The sequence below is a fragment of the Dromiciops gliroides genome, chromosome 1 (assembly GCF_019393635.1).
Source record: "Dromiciops gliroides isolate mDroGli1 chromosome 1, mDroGli1.pri, whole genome shotgun sequence".
Taxonomy (NCBI): domain Eukaryota; kingdom Metazoa; phylum Chordata; class Mammalia; order Microbiotheria; family Microbiotheriidae; genus Dromiciops; species Dromiciops gliroides.
This window is the reverse complement of record NC_057861.1, coordinates 106,994,323-107,007,727: the sequence shown is the minus strand read 5'-3', so window position 1 is coordinate 107,007,727 and position 13,405 is coordinate 106,994,323. Positions and strand designations below refer to the sequence as shown.

General features: G+C 37.2%; 1 pseudogene; it reads left to right on the top strand.

Annotated features, from left to right (window-relative positions):
• Positions 1 to 10,082: 10,082 nt before the first annotated feature.
• Positions 10,083 to 10,455, top strand: LOC122746273 (annotated as a pseudogene).
• Positions 10,456 to 13,405: the final 2,950 nt, after the last annotated feature.

Here is a 13,405-nt window from a genome sequence, read left to right as displayed (position 1 = left end):
CAAAAACTAAATCCTTTATATTTATGAACAAGAAGAGAGAATTTTATTTTTGTGGCTAAGTTGAGACATGGCTCTTATCTTATTATAAAGGTTACAAGTCAAATTTAATATTATACTATATTTAGAGTCAGGAAAACTAAGGTTCAAATCCTGCCTTTAACACTTATCAACCATTTGACTACGGCCATATTTCTTCATGTCTCTGAGCCTCAGTTTCTCTGTTTATAAAATGGGGATAAAAGTAATATGTATCTTGAAGAATTGTTGGGCTCAAATCATATAATGCTTTCCAACCTTTTAGTGTCTTTAAATTTTTGTTTTATTACTAATCTGAAGGTGTACAGCAGTCCTCATTCATTCAACAGGCATGTATTAAATGCTTAATATGGGCAAATCACTATGATAAGTACCAATGATACAAAACCAAAAACCAAACATTAAATTTCCTTAAGGAATTTACATTACATTGGGGATAAACAACATAGATGATAGATGGATATAGATATAGATAGATGATAGATTCATACATGCATGCATGTACATACATACATACATACACATAGATTACAAGTTGTATAAAAAGTATATAAATAGTTTTGGATGGGGTGAATAACTGCAGGAATATGAAAAGGCCTCATGTAGAAAATAGTACTTGAGCTGAGCCTTGAAAGTGATGATGGGGGGACAGCTAGGTGACACAGTGGATAAAGCACCAGCCCTGGATTCAGGAGGACCTGAGTTCAAATCCAGCCTCAGACACTTGACACTTACTAGCTGTGTGACCTTGGGCAATTCACTTAACCCTCATTGCCCCACCAAAAAAAAGAAAAGAAAGAAAGAAAGAAAGAAAGAGAAGAAAAAAAAGAAAGTGATGATGAGGGACTGAACCAGGTAAACAAGATGGAAACAAGGGAACTGATGTGAGAGCTGTTTTAGAGGTAGAATCTCTGTGACTGTAATAATAGACCTACCACAGCTCATGATGGCTTCTACTCTGTGTCACCTTGGATGTATCAATGACATCAGTTGCCATGGGAAAAGAAAAAAATACCACAGTTTTGCTCTGAAGTGATACCCCAAAAAGTTCTCTGAACCATTCTGCCACCTGCTGTGGGTACAGCCTGAGGCTAGAGAATTTGATGTTTGGCACCCTGTAGAACCCACATTCAAGAGATTGACTTCATTGTTGACTTTTCAGCTGGATGTTTTGACACATCAAAAGGGCTGAAGTTTAAACTGTTTGTCACATTTTTAAAAACACATTTTTTTCCATTCTTGGCAGCATGTAGCTTGGGATAAAACAGTATAATAAGGTTAATGAGAAAAGAAATAGCACAAATCTGTTTCCATCACTGTTAACAGAACTAAATCACAGTACAGGGGAAACAGCTGCTCTGGAACCCAGCCTAGGAGCAGATCAGTAGAAGCTGATTATCTATTAATGAGCAGTTTTTAGTGGTGTACCCTAGTGGAAAGCCCACCAGACTCCATTCAACAAGCCACCAGCTGAAGATGCCATGTATATGAATCACTTGATTGATGTAAAAAATTCAAAACAGATTCTTCCCAGAACCCTAGGGGCTGCCATGCTCCACTGCTCTCTTATCTGTTTATGTTAATGAAACAGGATCCTTCGGTAAGTAAACGTGTGTAGTATTTAATTAAACTGAATGCTAGGCTCAGTGTAGGATGCTGGCCTTCATTTGGGGGATTCTGAGAAAGTCACTTTTTCCCTTCCCTATTACACCTCCTGTCTATGTCTCCCCTCTGCCATATTCTGCTTTTTCTTCAGGCAGTTTTCAGTCTGATGATGACTACACTGTATATCTCACTCTAAAAAGGCTTTATATAACTATGTTATGGAATCCAAATCCCTAGCTGTGCCCTACCTCTGTGAAGTGGAAGCAGCTTCCTCTTGGCCATGAGTTGAGAAAAAACCCTAGAGTCAGAAGACCTGAGTTCTGATCTTGGTGCTGATGTGAACAAGTTTTGTGGCCCTAGGATTATCACTTCTCTTCTCTGGGACTCACTTTCCTCAACTATAAAATAAATATCAAAATGACTCTCCTGTATATAGTGTTTTATAGTTTTAAAAGCATTCTGCTCACAACCCAAGATTTTGGCTAAGTAAACTCTGTTCTATTCAGGTCTGTCTATCTACCTACCTCTCTTTCTCTCTCCCCCTCTCTCTCTGTATATATGTATATATGTGTCTGTCTGTCTGTCTGTCTATCTATCTATCTATCTATCTAATTAGTTATGGCCAGGTGAGAGTCCTTAGACCTATTCATCTATCAGACTCTTAATACAATGTTTATCGCCATCTCCTTTGCTCTCAGCAAACAGCAGAGGGTGCTCTGGGGTAATTGCCAAGCTCTCCCGGACTCTTGGTGAGCAGAGAGCCAGCTCTCCTGAGCTCCACCCCTTCATAATTGGCATCACTCCTTATGTTAATCTAAGATGATTGATTTGGATATACCCCATCACATCATGACCTTTCTTCCCATATCATTCATGCCACATTTCAGTGGATATCACTTATAAAAGCACGAGCTCAATGATCTTAGAAAAAACATGGATAGACTTGCACTAAAAAATGAAGAGTGAGATGAACAAAATCAGGAGAACATTGTATACAGTAATATCAACATAGTTTTAACAATAGCTTTGAGCAATTAAGTAATTTTGACTATTATAAATATCCAAATTAGCTACAAAGTACCTATGACAGAAGATGATAACTTCATCCAAAGAAAGAAAGAACTAATAGATAGTAATAAACATAAAATGATTTTACATATATGCATATTTAGGTCTAATGGTGGCCATGGGGCGGGGGGAAGGAAGAAAAAAAGGAAAAAAATATATAATAAATTTATTATATATTTAAAAGCAATAATAAATTGTACATAATAGATTTGAAGTTTCATGTGCAAACATATTTTTGTAAAATCACACTATGTTATGGAAATGCTTGTTTTATTCCATAAATTAAAAACAAAATTTAAATAGCATAGCTACGTACATATTGTAAATTGTAATTTCAAAGTGAATTGTGGAATAATAAGACAAATAAAATAATAGCTCAAGGCATTCAGAATAGACCTCTCTTTGAACTAAAGACTTAGAGCTGAAAGAAGTATTATAGGACATTTAATCTAACCCATTTGTTTTATAGAGAACAAAAGAGACCCTCAAAGAAGTGTGTAAAAGGTCCAGGAAGTAAATGGCAAAGTCAGGATTCAAACTGAAGCCTACTGATAACAAGCCTAGTACTCCCCTCACCACATGATTTTCCTCAGGCTCAGGGTTCATATCTCCTTTCAGTAAGAAATACAAAAATCCAGTAGTTGAGTTCGACCTCCCAGTCACTCTCATGAGAAACTGCAGAAATGTCAATTCTTAGGTGTTTCCCATTCATGGCAACACTTCCTGTACAGTCAATGTCCAAGCAGAAGGACTGATAAAGGGCATATATCTTAGACTAAAAGATTGTGGCTTGATTCTGATGGCAGCCTGGATTGGGTACTGATTTCCTCATCTAAAGAGCTCATCTCTGCCATTCAATCCAGCAGCTTCCTTCTTTTGCTGTTGCTTATCTGCACTTATGCCAGCAAAGGTGAAAGAACAAGATTTCTGACTATAGAGTATAACAGAGTATAAACAACTGAGATATCACAGACCTTTTTTCAAGTAACCACAGGAGGACAATGAGCAACTTCCCTTTGGTAGATGCCTTTTCCTCATTTTTTCTCTTTATGTTTGGTTCAGACTTTTTTCCCTCAACGGCAAGCTCTTTATCTGTCATCATCTCCACCCTACCCCCAACTCTGAAAGTTTGTGGATATGGTCCACAGGCACATAACCTGCCCTAGTGGGCTGCATATTAATTACTTTAATTAAGACATAATAGAATAGTTATTTCATTTACAGATGGCACAAACCTGGGAAGGATTGGGTAATATATAGAATGATAAAATTGGAATCCAGCAAAAGATCTTGTTGAGCTAGAATTTGGAGTGAAATAAAATAATGTCTAAAAAATTGGATCGGAGAGAGATGACTGGTTCAAGAAAACTTACTTTATTTGTTTTCCCTCATGTACAACATTCCATTTCCCACTTCTATGTCTTGCCACAAGATATCTCCCATGCCTGTAATGTACTCTTTCATCACCTCTACCTTGCAGAAAAGCTACCATTCTTCAAAGCTCAGCTCTTCCCAAAGTGAATTCCATTTTGATACTCTGAATTACCAGTGCCCTTTCCCCTAACCTGCAGATAGACATTACTTTTCTCCAAAGTCCTTCATAACCTACCCCTGCCCTCAACCTTCCCAATCTTCTTACACGTTACTCCCAACTATATACTCTTTGGTTTAATAGATTGTTGACATTATCTCTAGACTAGGCATTTTCACTGACTATCACCCATGCCTGGGATGTTTTCTCTCTCTCATCTCCACTTCCTAATTTCCTCAGCTTTTTTCAAGTCCCAGTTAAAATCCCACTTTCTATAGAAAACCTTCCCCAATATCTCTTAATTCTAGCACCTTTCCTTTGTTTATTATTTACAACTCATCCTGTGTGTGTGTATGTGTGTATGTGTGTATGTAGTGTGATTGGACATAGTTGTTTGCATGTTTTCTCCCTGTTAGAGTTTTAGGTCCTCAAGGGTAAGGACTGTATTTTGTCTTTCTTCATATCCCTAGTATGTAGCACAGTGCCTAGCACATAGTAGGCATTTAATAAGAGTTAATTGACTACCTGACTGATTTCTTGTGTTTTCTTGTTTTTGTTTTTTTGTTTTGCTTTGTTTTGTTTTTTCTTTGTAGGGCAGTAAGGGTTAAGTGACTTGCCCAGAGTCACACAGCTAGTAAGTGTCAAGTGTCTGAGTCCAGATTTGAACTCAGGTCCTTCTGAATCCAGGGCCAGTGCTTTATCCACTGTACCACCTCGTTTCCCCTGTATTTTATATTTGAGAGATAGTACAGTGTATTGGACAGACATACATGGTAATTAACAGGTTGACTGACTTTGTATATATTTTATATTTGAGAGATAGCACAGTGCATTAGATAGAAAGAAAGCCTCAGAATTGGGAGATCTGAGTTCGAGTCTTCCCTCTGACATATGCACAGAAGTAAGCAAATACAAAATATGTTGGTATCTATGATTTATTGGTAGGGAACATTCAGTAAGGAAACATCACCTACCAATGCCAATTGACAAATGTTCTGTAATCTATAGTATCAGAGATTTACTTAGGGCACCGAGAGGTTAAGTGATTTGCCCAAGGCCACATAGCTAGTATGTGTCAAATAATGGATGGAAACTTATCAGATGTGCTTTTCCTCCTCACATTTTAAAATTTTTATTGATAAAATTCAAAATAAAATAGCAATAACAATAATTGAGTACTTTTTGTAATATAGGTCTATTAAAGAGAAGAATGGGGGTGGGGTGGGGTGCAGCTAGGTGGCACAGTGGATAGAGCACTGGCCCTGGAGTCAGGAGGACCCAAGTTAAAATCTGCCCTCAGACACTTGACACTAGCTGTGTGACCTGGGCAAGTCACTTAACCCCCATTGCCCCACAAAAAGAGAGAGAGAGAGAGAGAGAGAGAGAGAGAGAGAGAGAGAGAGAGAGAGAGAGAGAGAGAGAGAAGAATGTAAATCTTTTGGAAAGGATAACATTTTGTTAGTGTTCAAAGTTAGTGTTGCTTATAGTCAAAATTGATTACAAATGTTTATCTATTAATGCTGATCTGTAATGAGATTTTACATATTTCATCTCTGAAAATGTCTTACACAAATGAGTGCAGCCAAATACTCATATCAGATGTGCTTTTGAGGGGATTCCTCTTCAGGTAGAGGTTTGTTTAGATAGGCTCTGAAGTCCCAATCCTAATATTCTGTGGGTCTCTAGTAAGTAGATAGCTGAATTAAATGACTTCCAAAGATCCTTGAAGTTCTGAAATGTCATGATTCCATGAGGAAGCCCGGAATTATATCACATTACAGGAGTTGCTTGGATGGGTTGCCTAACAGTCAGCATGAATGGAATAAAGGAAGTTAGAGCTGATTTACATGCAGAGATGGCATGCTGAGCAGCACCTGCCTAAACCTCTCAAGTGTCAACTTATGTCTGAATTTTTTAAAATTAGCATTTCTGCAGAAACGATTACCCTTAACATGGGGCTGGCCTGGCTAGACTAGTGTGGAAACAGAGATGGCCTTTTATGGCATGATTGGTAGGATATTAAGTTTGCACTCAACACCATATGTCTCTCCCACCTACATGTATCCCATTATCTAAAATGTACCATTATAGATCCATCTATTACATATGTTTGGCTCTTCCTAAACCTCGTCTTTTAAAAATGGAAACACACCGAGTTAGCTACTTGGACTATTAGTATGAATAAGCTTTCTATTCTTTTTTTCACTGAGCCATCTCCGCAAGTCAGTTAGTCAACAATCATTTATTAAACACTTACTATATGTCACTATGCTAAGTGCTGGGTATATAAAGACAAAAAAAATTCCTTGCCCTCAAGGAGCTTACATACTAATGGGGGAGAAAACATGTAAAAAACAGATACAAGATATATATAGAGAGTAGATAGAAGATAACTTTAGAGCAAGTATTCTTAAAATGGACTCAGTGGAGAGATTTCCTTGGATAGGGAAAAAAAATCATAGCTTGGTTTTACCACTATCCAATTGAAATTTAGCATAGCCCTCAATATACATTTTTTCCTCAATAGAACATTTATTTATTTATTAAAGCATTATATATTTAATTCCATCAACAGCAATTAATTATTTTATTTTAATAAACATTTTATTTAAAGTTTTATTTAAACTCAAGTTTGAGTTTTATTTAAAGTTCTATCCCTTTTTCCCTCCCTCCCCTTCCCCTTCCAAGAGGTGGTATGCAATAATATATAGGTTATATATATGTCATTATATAAAACATTACCATATTAGTCATTTTGTATAAGAAAATTCAAACAAGGAGTTCCAGGGGCAGAGCCAAGATGGAGGAGAGAAGCTAGGAAGTTGCCTGAGCTTTCCCATATTTCCCTCAAAAAGAACTTTAAATCAAGCCTTTAAACAGATTCTGGAAATACAGAACCTACAAAAAAAGACACAATCCTCCTGCTTGAGATACTTTAGAAGACTTCAGAAAAGGTCAGTCTCACCTGGGTGAAAGGGGTGGGCTGCTCAGCATTACTTGTCTCAGCTGGCAGCTCAGCTCAGCAAAGCTTGGCTCAGTGGGCAGCTCAGCTCAGCTCAGCACAGGTCGGCTCAGTGGGCAGCTCGTCACTGCTGCAACTTGGCACAGATGAGAGTGGGGCAGCTGAGAGCAATAAGAAGCTTGCAACAGTGAACCCTGTGCCCCAGGAGCAGACTTCAGCTTTATAAGTTTAAAAATAGGCTACAACAGGAACAAGAAACAAATAAAGGACTCTTACCATTGACAATTTCCATGGTGAAAAAGACCAAAACTCCAACTCAGATGAGTTTGTCAAAATGCCTACAAGTAAAGACTCAGGTGGGAAGATGATGTCTCAAGACCAAAAAGCCTTCTTTGAAGAGCTCAAAAAGGCTTTTAAAAACCAAATGAGAGGGACAGCTAGGTGGTGCAGTAAATAGAGCACCAGCCCTGGATTCAGGAGTACCTGAGTTCAAATCTGACCTCAGACACTTAATGCTTACTAGCTGTGTGACGCTGGGCAAGTCACTTAACCCCAATTGCCTCACTTAAAAAAAAAAAAACAAATGAGAGTGGGAGAAGAAAAATGGAAAAAGAAATGAGAGAAATGAGTTACACTGCAAAAAGAAGCACAAAAATTGACTAAGGAAAACAATTCCTTAAAAAATACAATTGGTCAAATAAGAGGAAAAAATGGCCAAATAGGAGAAAAATGAAATAAAATGGGAAAATAAGTGCAAAATCTTACTCAGGATAATAAGGCCTTAAAAATTAGAATTGAGCAGATGGAAGCTGATAACTCCATGAGATACCAAGGATCTATCTAGCAGAACCAAAAGACCAAAAAAAAAAAGAAGAAAATGTGAAATACCTCATTGGAAAAACAACTGACCTGGAAAATAGATCCAGGAGAGATAATCTGAGAATTATTGTACTACCTGAAAGCCATGATCTAGAAAATAGAGTCTAGACATCATATTCCAAGAAATTATCAAGAAAAACTACCCTGAAATTATAGAATCAGAGGATAGGATCATCTCATCATTGAAATAATCCATCAATCAACTCCTGAAAGAGACCCCAAAAGAAAAACCTCAAGGAATATAGTATCCAAAGTCCAGAATTATCAAGTGAAGGAGGAAATACTCCAAGCAGCCAGAAAGAAACAATTTAAATATCATGGAGCCACAGTCAGCATCGCACAGGACCTGATGGCTTCAACATTAAAGGATCACAGGACTTGGAATATTATATTCAGGAAGGCAAAGGAGCTTGGAGTACAACCCATAATCAACTACCCAGAAAAACTGAGCATTCTCTTTCTGAAGACAAGATGGACATTCAATGAAATATGGCAGTTCCAAGGCTTCCTGAGAAAAAGACCAGAACTGAACAGAAAATTTGATCTTCAAATATAAGACTCAAGAAAAATATAAAGAGGTAAACAGGGGGGTGAGAGGGAAGGTTGTTCAGTGATGTTAAACTGCTCGCATCCCTGTGAGGGAGGATAATACTTTTAACTCTTGGGATCTGTATCTCTGTTAAGGTATTGTTATTAAATCAACTTTGATATATATAATATATTTATATTATATTGATGATATAAAGAAACTTAAAGGGCAGAATAAAAGAAGACTAGTGGGAGGAGAGGAAGGGAGAGGTGGAATGGGGCTAATTACATCATATGAAGAGGCATAAAAAGAACTCATTGCAATAGAGGGAAAGAAGGGAGGGGTGAGTATAGTTGCAACCTTACTCTCATCAGATTTGGTTCAGGGAGGGAATAAAATACACTCCCATTTGTATAAAGGAACTTAGCTTACTTTTTTTTTTGCAGGGCAATGGGGGTTAAGTGACTTGCCCAGGGTCACACAGCTAGTAAGTGTCAAGTGTCTGAGGCTGGATTTGAACTCAGGAACTCCTGAATCCAGGGCTGGTGCTTTATTCACTGCGCCACCTAGCTGCCCCTTAGCTTACTTTTTAAGGAAATAAAAGGGGAAGGGGGGAAAGGATGGTATTGATAGAAGGGAGGGCAAAAGTGGGGGGGAAGGAGCAAGAAAAAGGACAGCTGATAAAAGGGAGAGTAGATTGAGGGAGGCAGTGGTAAGAAGCAAAACACTGGTCAAGAGGAATAGGATGAAAGAAGGGGAAAAGTACAATCAGGGGAAAAGAGCATGGAGGGAAATAAACAGTTAATGATTTTAACTGTGAATGTGAATGGGATGAACTCTCCCATAAAACAGAAGTGAATCACAGAGTGGATTAAAAATCAGAATCCAGGGCAGAATCCAGGGGCAGCTAGGTGGCACAGTGGATAAAGCACTGGCCCTGGATTCAAGAGGATCTGAGTTCAAAGCCAGCCTCAGACACTTGACACTTACTAGCTGTGTGACCCTGGGCAAGTCACTTATCCCCATTGCCCCACCAAAAAAATATCAGAATCCTTCAATATGCTGTTTACAAGAAACACATTTGAAGCAGAGATATACACACAGAGTAAAGATAAAAGGTTGGAGCAAAATATATTATACTTCAGCTGATGTCAAAAAAGCAGGGGTAGCAATTCTTATGTCAGACAAAGCAAAAGCAAAAATAGATCTAATTAAAAGAGATAAGGAAGGGTCAGAAGCGCAGGGAAGGGGAGTCGCTGCGGTTTCCTGCTTCAACTGTGCTTGAACTGAACCCGCTGCTCAATTCCTGCCCAGAGCTGCCTTAGCCACCTCTCCACTTTCACCTCCACTAACCAACACTTCTCTGTCTCACCGTTAGAGCAGCAGCCATCTGCCTCAGCTGCAGCAACTGTTACGCAGCTGCCTCCTCCCTCCACTTCCTCATCTAAGCCGCCTCCACCATCTCTGCCGCCATGATGACCTTGTCTCCCTCTCAGGTGCGACAGAACTACCACCAGGACTCTGAGACCACCATCAACCGGCAGATCAACCTGGAGCTCTATGCCTCCTACATCTACCTGTCTATGTTTTACTACTTCGACCAAGGAGCAGGAGCACACTGAGAAACTCATGAAACTGCAGAACCAATGTGGTGGCCACATCTTCCTGCAGGACATCAAGAAACCAGACCTCGATGACTGGGAAAGCGGACTGAATGCAATGGAGTGTGCTCTGCACTTAGAAAAATATGTCAGTCATTACTGGAACTGCTCAAACTGGCAACTGACAAAAATGACCCCCATTTATGTGATTTCATTGAAACCCACTACCTGGACGAACAGGTAAAGTCCGTCAAACATGTAGGTGATCACATAATGAACCTGCGCAAAATGGGGACCCCAATTCTGGCATGGAAGAATATCTTTTTGACAAGCACACCCTTGGAGACAGTGACAATGAGAGCTAAGCCACACACCTGGCTTCCCCCACACCTGGGAACTGTCTGTCTTTCAGTGCATGCATATTTTGGTTATCTGATCTTTTCATAATCTGTTCCAAAAAACTACCACCATTTACATCCCAATAAAGTGACTTGGTACTGATGAAAAAAAAAAAGAGAGAGAGATAAGGAAGGAAACTACATCTTGCTAAAAGGGATGATAGCTATTGAAATAATATCAATACTAAACATGTATACACCAAGTAGTATAGCATCCAAATTCTTAGGGGAGAAGTTAAATGAGTTATGAGAGGAAATAGAAAGCAAAATTATACTAGTGCTGGATCTGAACCTTCCCTTCTGAAAATTACATAAATTTAACCTCAAAATAAGTAAGAAATAAGTTAAAGAGGTGAATAGAATATTAGAAAAGTTAGATATGATAGATATTTGGAGAAAACTGAATGGAGATAGAAAAGAATATACCTCCTTCTCAGCAGTACATGGCACGTACTCAAAAATTGACCATGTATTAGGGCACAAAAACCTCATAGTCAAATGTAGAAAGGCACAAATAATAAATGCACCCTTCTCAGGTCATGATGCAATAAAAATTACATGTAATAAAGAGCCATGAAAAGGTAAACTGAAAATTAATTGGAAACTAAACAATCTCATCCTAAAGAATGAGTGGGTCAAACAACAAATCATAGAAACAATCAATAACTTCATCCTCTTTAATGAAAATAATGAGACAATATATCAAAATATATGGGATGCAGACAAAGCAGTGCTTAGGGGAAATTTTATATCTCTAAATGCTTTCATGAATAAAAAAGAGAAAGAAGAGATAAATGAATTGGGCATGCAACTAAAAACACTAGAAAAAGAAGAAATTAAAAATCCCCAACTAAATACTAAATTAGAAATCCTGAAAATCAAGGGAGAAATTAATAAAATCGAAAGCACGAAAACTATAGAACTATTCAATAAAACTAAGCAGGTTTTATGAAAAAAAACAATAAATAGGACACAATAAATTTGGTTAATTTGATTTTTAAAAAGCAAGAAGAAAACCAAATTGCCAGTATCAAAAATGAAAGGGGTGATTTCACCACCAGTGGAATGGAAATTAAAACAATAATTAGGAGCTATTTTGCCCAACTGTATGCCAATAAATTTGACAATCTAAATGAAATGGATGAATATTTACAAAAATACAAGTTGTCTAAGTTAACTGAAGAGGAAATAAAATCCTTAGGTCCATTTTAGAAAAAGAAATTGAACAATTCATCAATGAATTTCCTAAGAAAAAATCTCCAGGTCCAGGTGGGTTTACAGGTGAATTCTACCAAACATTTAAATAACAATTAATTCCAATACTATACAAACTATTTGGAGAAATAGGTGAAGAAGGAGTTCTACCAAACTCTTTTTATAACCCAAATATGGAGTTGATATCAAAACCAGGCAGAACAAAAACAGAGAAAGAAAATTACAAGCCAACTTCCCTAATGAATATTGATGCAAAAATCTGAAATAAAATATTAGCAAGGAGATTATAGCAAGTGATCACCAGGATAATACACTATGACCAGGTGGGGTTTATACCAGAAATGCAATGCTGGTTCAACATTAGAAAAACTATTAATATAATCAACCACATCAATAACAAAACTAACAAAATCATTTAATTATCTCATTAGATGTGGAGAAAGCATTTGACAAAATACAACACTCATTCCTATTAAAAACACTAGAGATTATAGGAATAGGTGGAGCTTTCCATAAAATAATAAGCAGTATCTACCTAAAATCATCAGCAAACATTATATGTAATGGGAATAAGCTAGAGGCATTCCCAGTAAGATCAGAGGTGAAACAGGGATGTTCATTATCACCTCTATTATTTAATATTGTACTAGAAATGTTAGCTTTAGCAATAAGAGAAGAAAAAGGAATTAAAGGAATTAAAATAGGAAAGAAGGAAACAAAACTATCACTCTTTGCAGATGATATGATGATATACTTAGAGAATCCTAGAAAATCAACCAAAAATTACTTGAAACAATTAACAACTTTAGCAAAGCAGCAGGATATAAAATAAATCCACATAAATCATCAGCATTTCTATACATGACCAACAAAGCTCAGCAGGAAGAGATAGAAAGAGAAATTCCATTTAAAGTAATGGTATACAATATAAAATACTTGGGAGTCTACCTGACAAGACAAACCCAGGAAATATATGAACACAATTACAAAACACATTTCACACAAATAAAATTAGATCTATGTAATTGGAAAAATATTAATTGCTCATGGGTAGTCTGAGCTGATATAATAAAAATGAAAATTCTACCTAAATTGATTTACCTATTCAGTGCCATACCAATCAGACTACCAAAAATGATTTTATAGATTTAGAAAAAATAATAACAAAATTCATCTGGAAAAACAAAAAGTCAAGAATATCAAGGGAACTAATGAAAAAACTGCACAAGAAGGTGGGCTAACCATACCAAATCTTGAGCTCTACTATAAAGCAGCAGTCATCAAAACTATCTGGTACTGGTTAAGAAATAGAGTGGTGGATGAATGGAATGGGTTATGCACAGGAGACACAGTTGTAAATGACTATAGTAATCTACTGTTTGATAAACCCAAAGACTCTAGTTTCTGGGATAGGAACTCAGTATTTGACAAAAACTGCTGGGAAAACTGGAAGATGTTATGGCAGAAACTAGGCATGGACCAACATCTTACACCTTATACAAAAATAAGGTCAAAATGGGTTCAAGATTTGATCATAGAGGGTGATGACATAGGTAAATTAGGAGAGGAAGGAATAGTTTA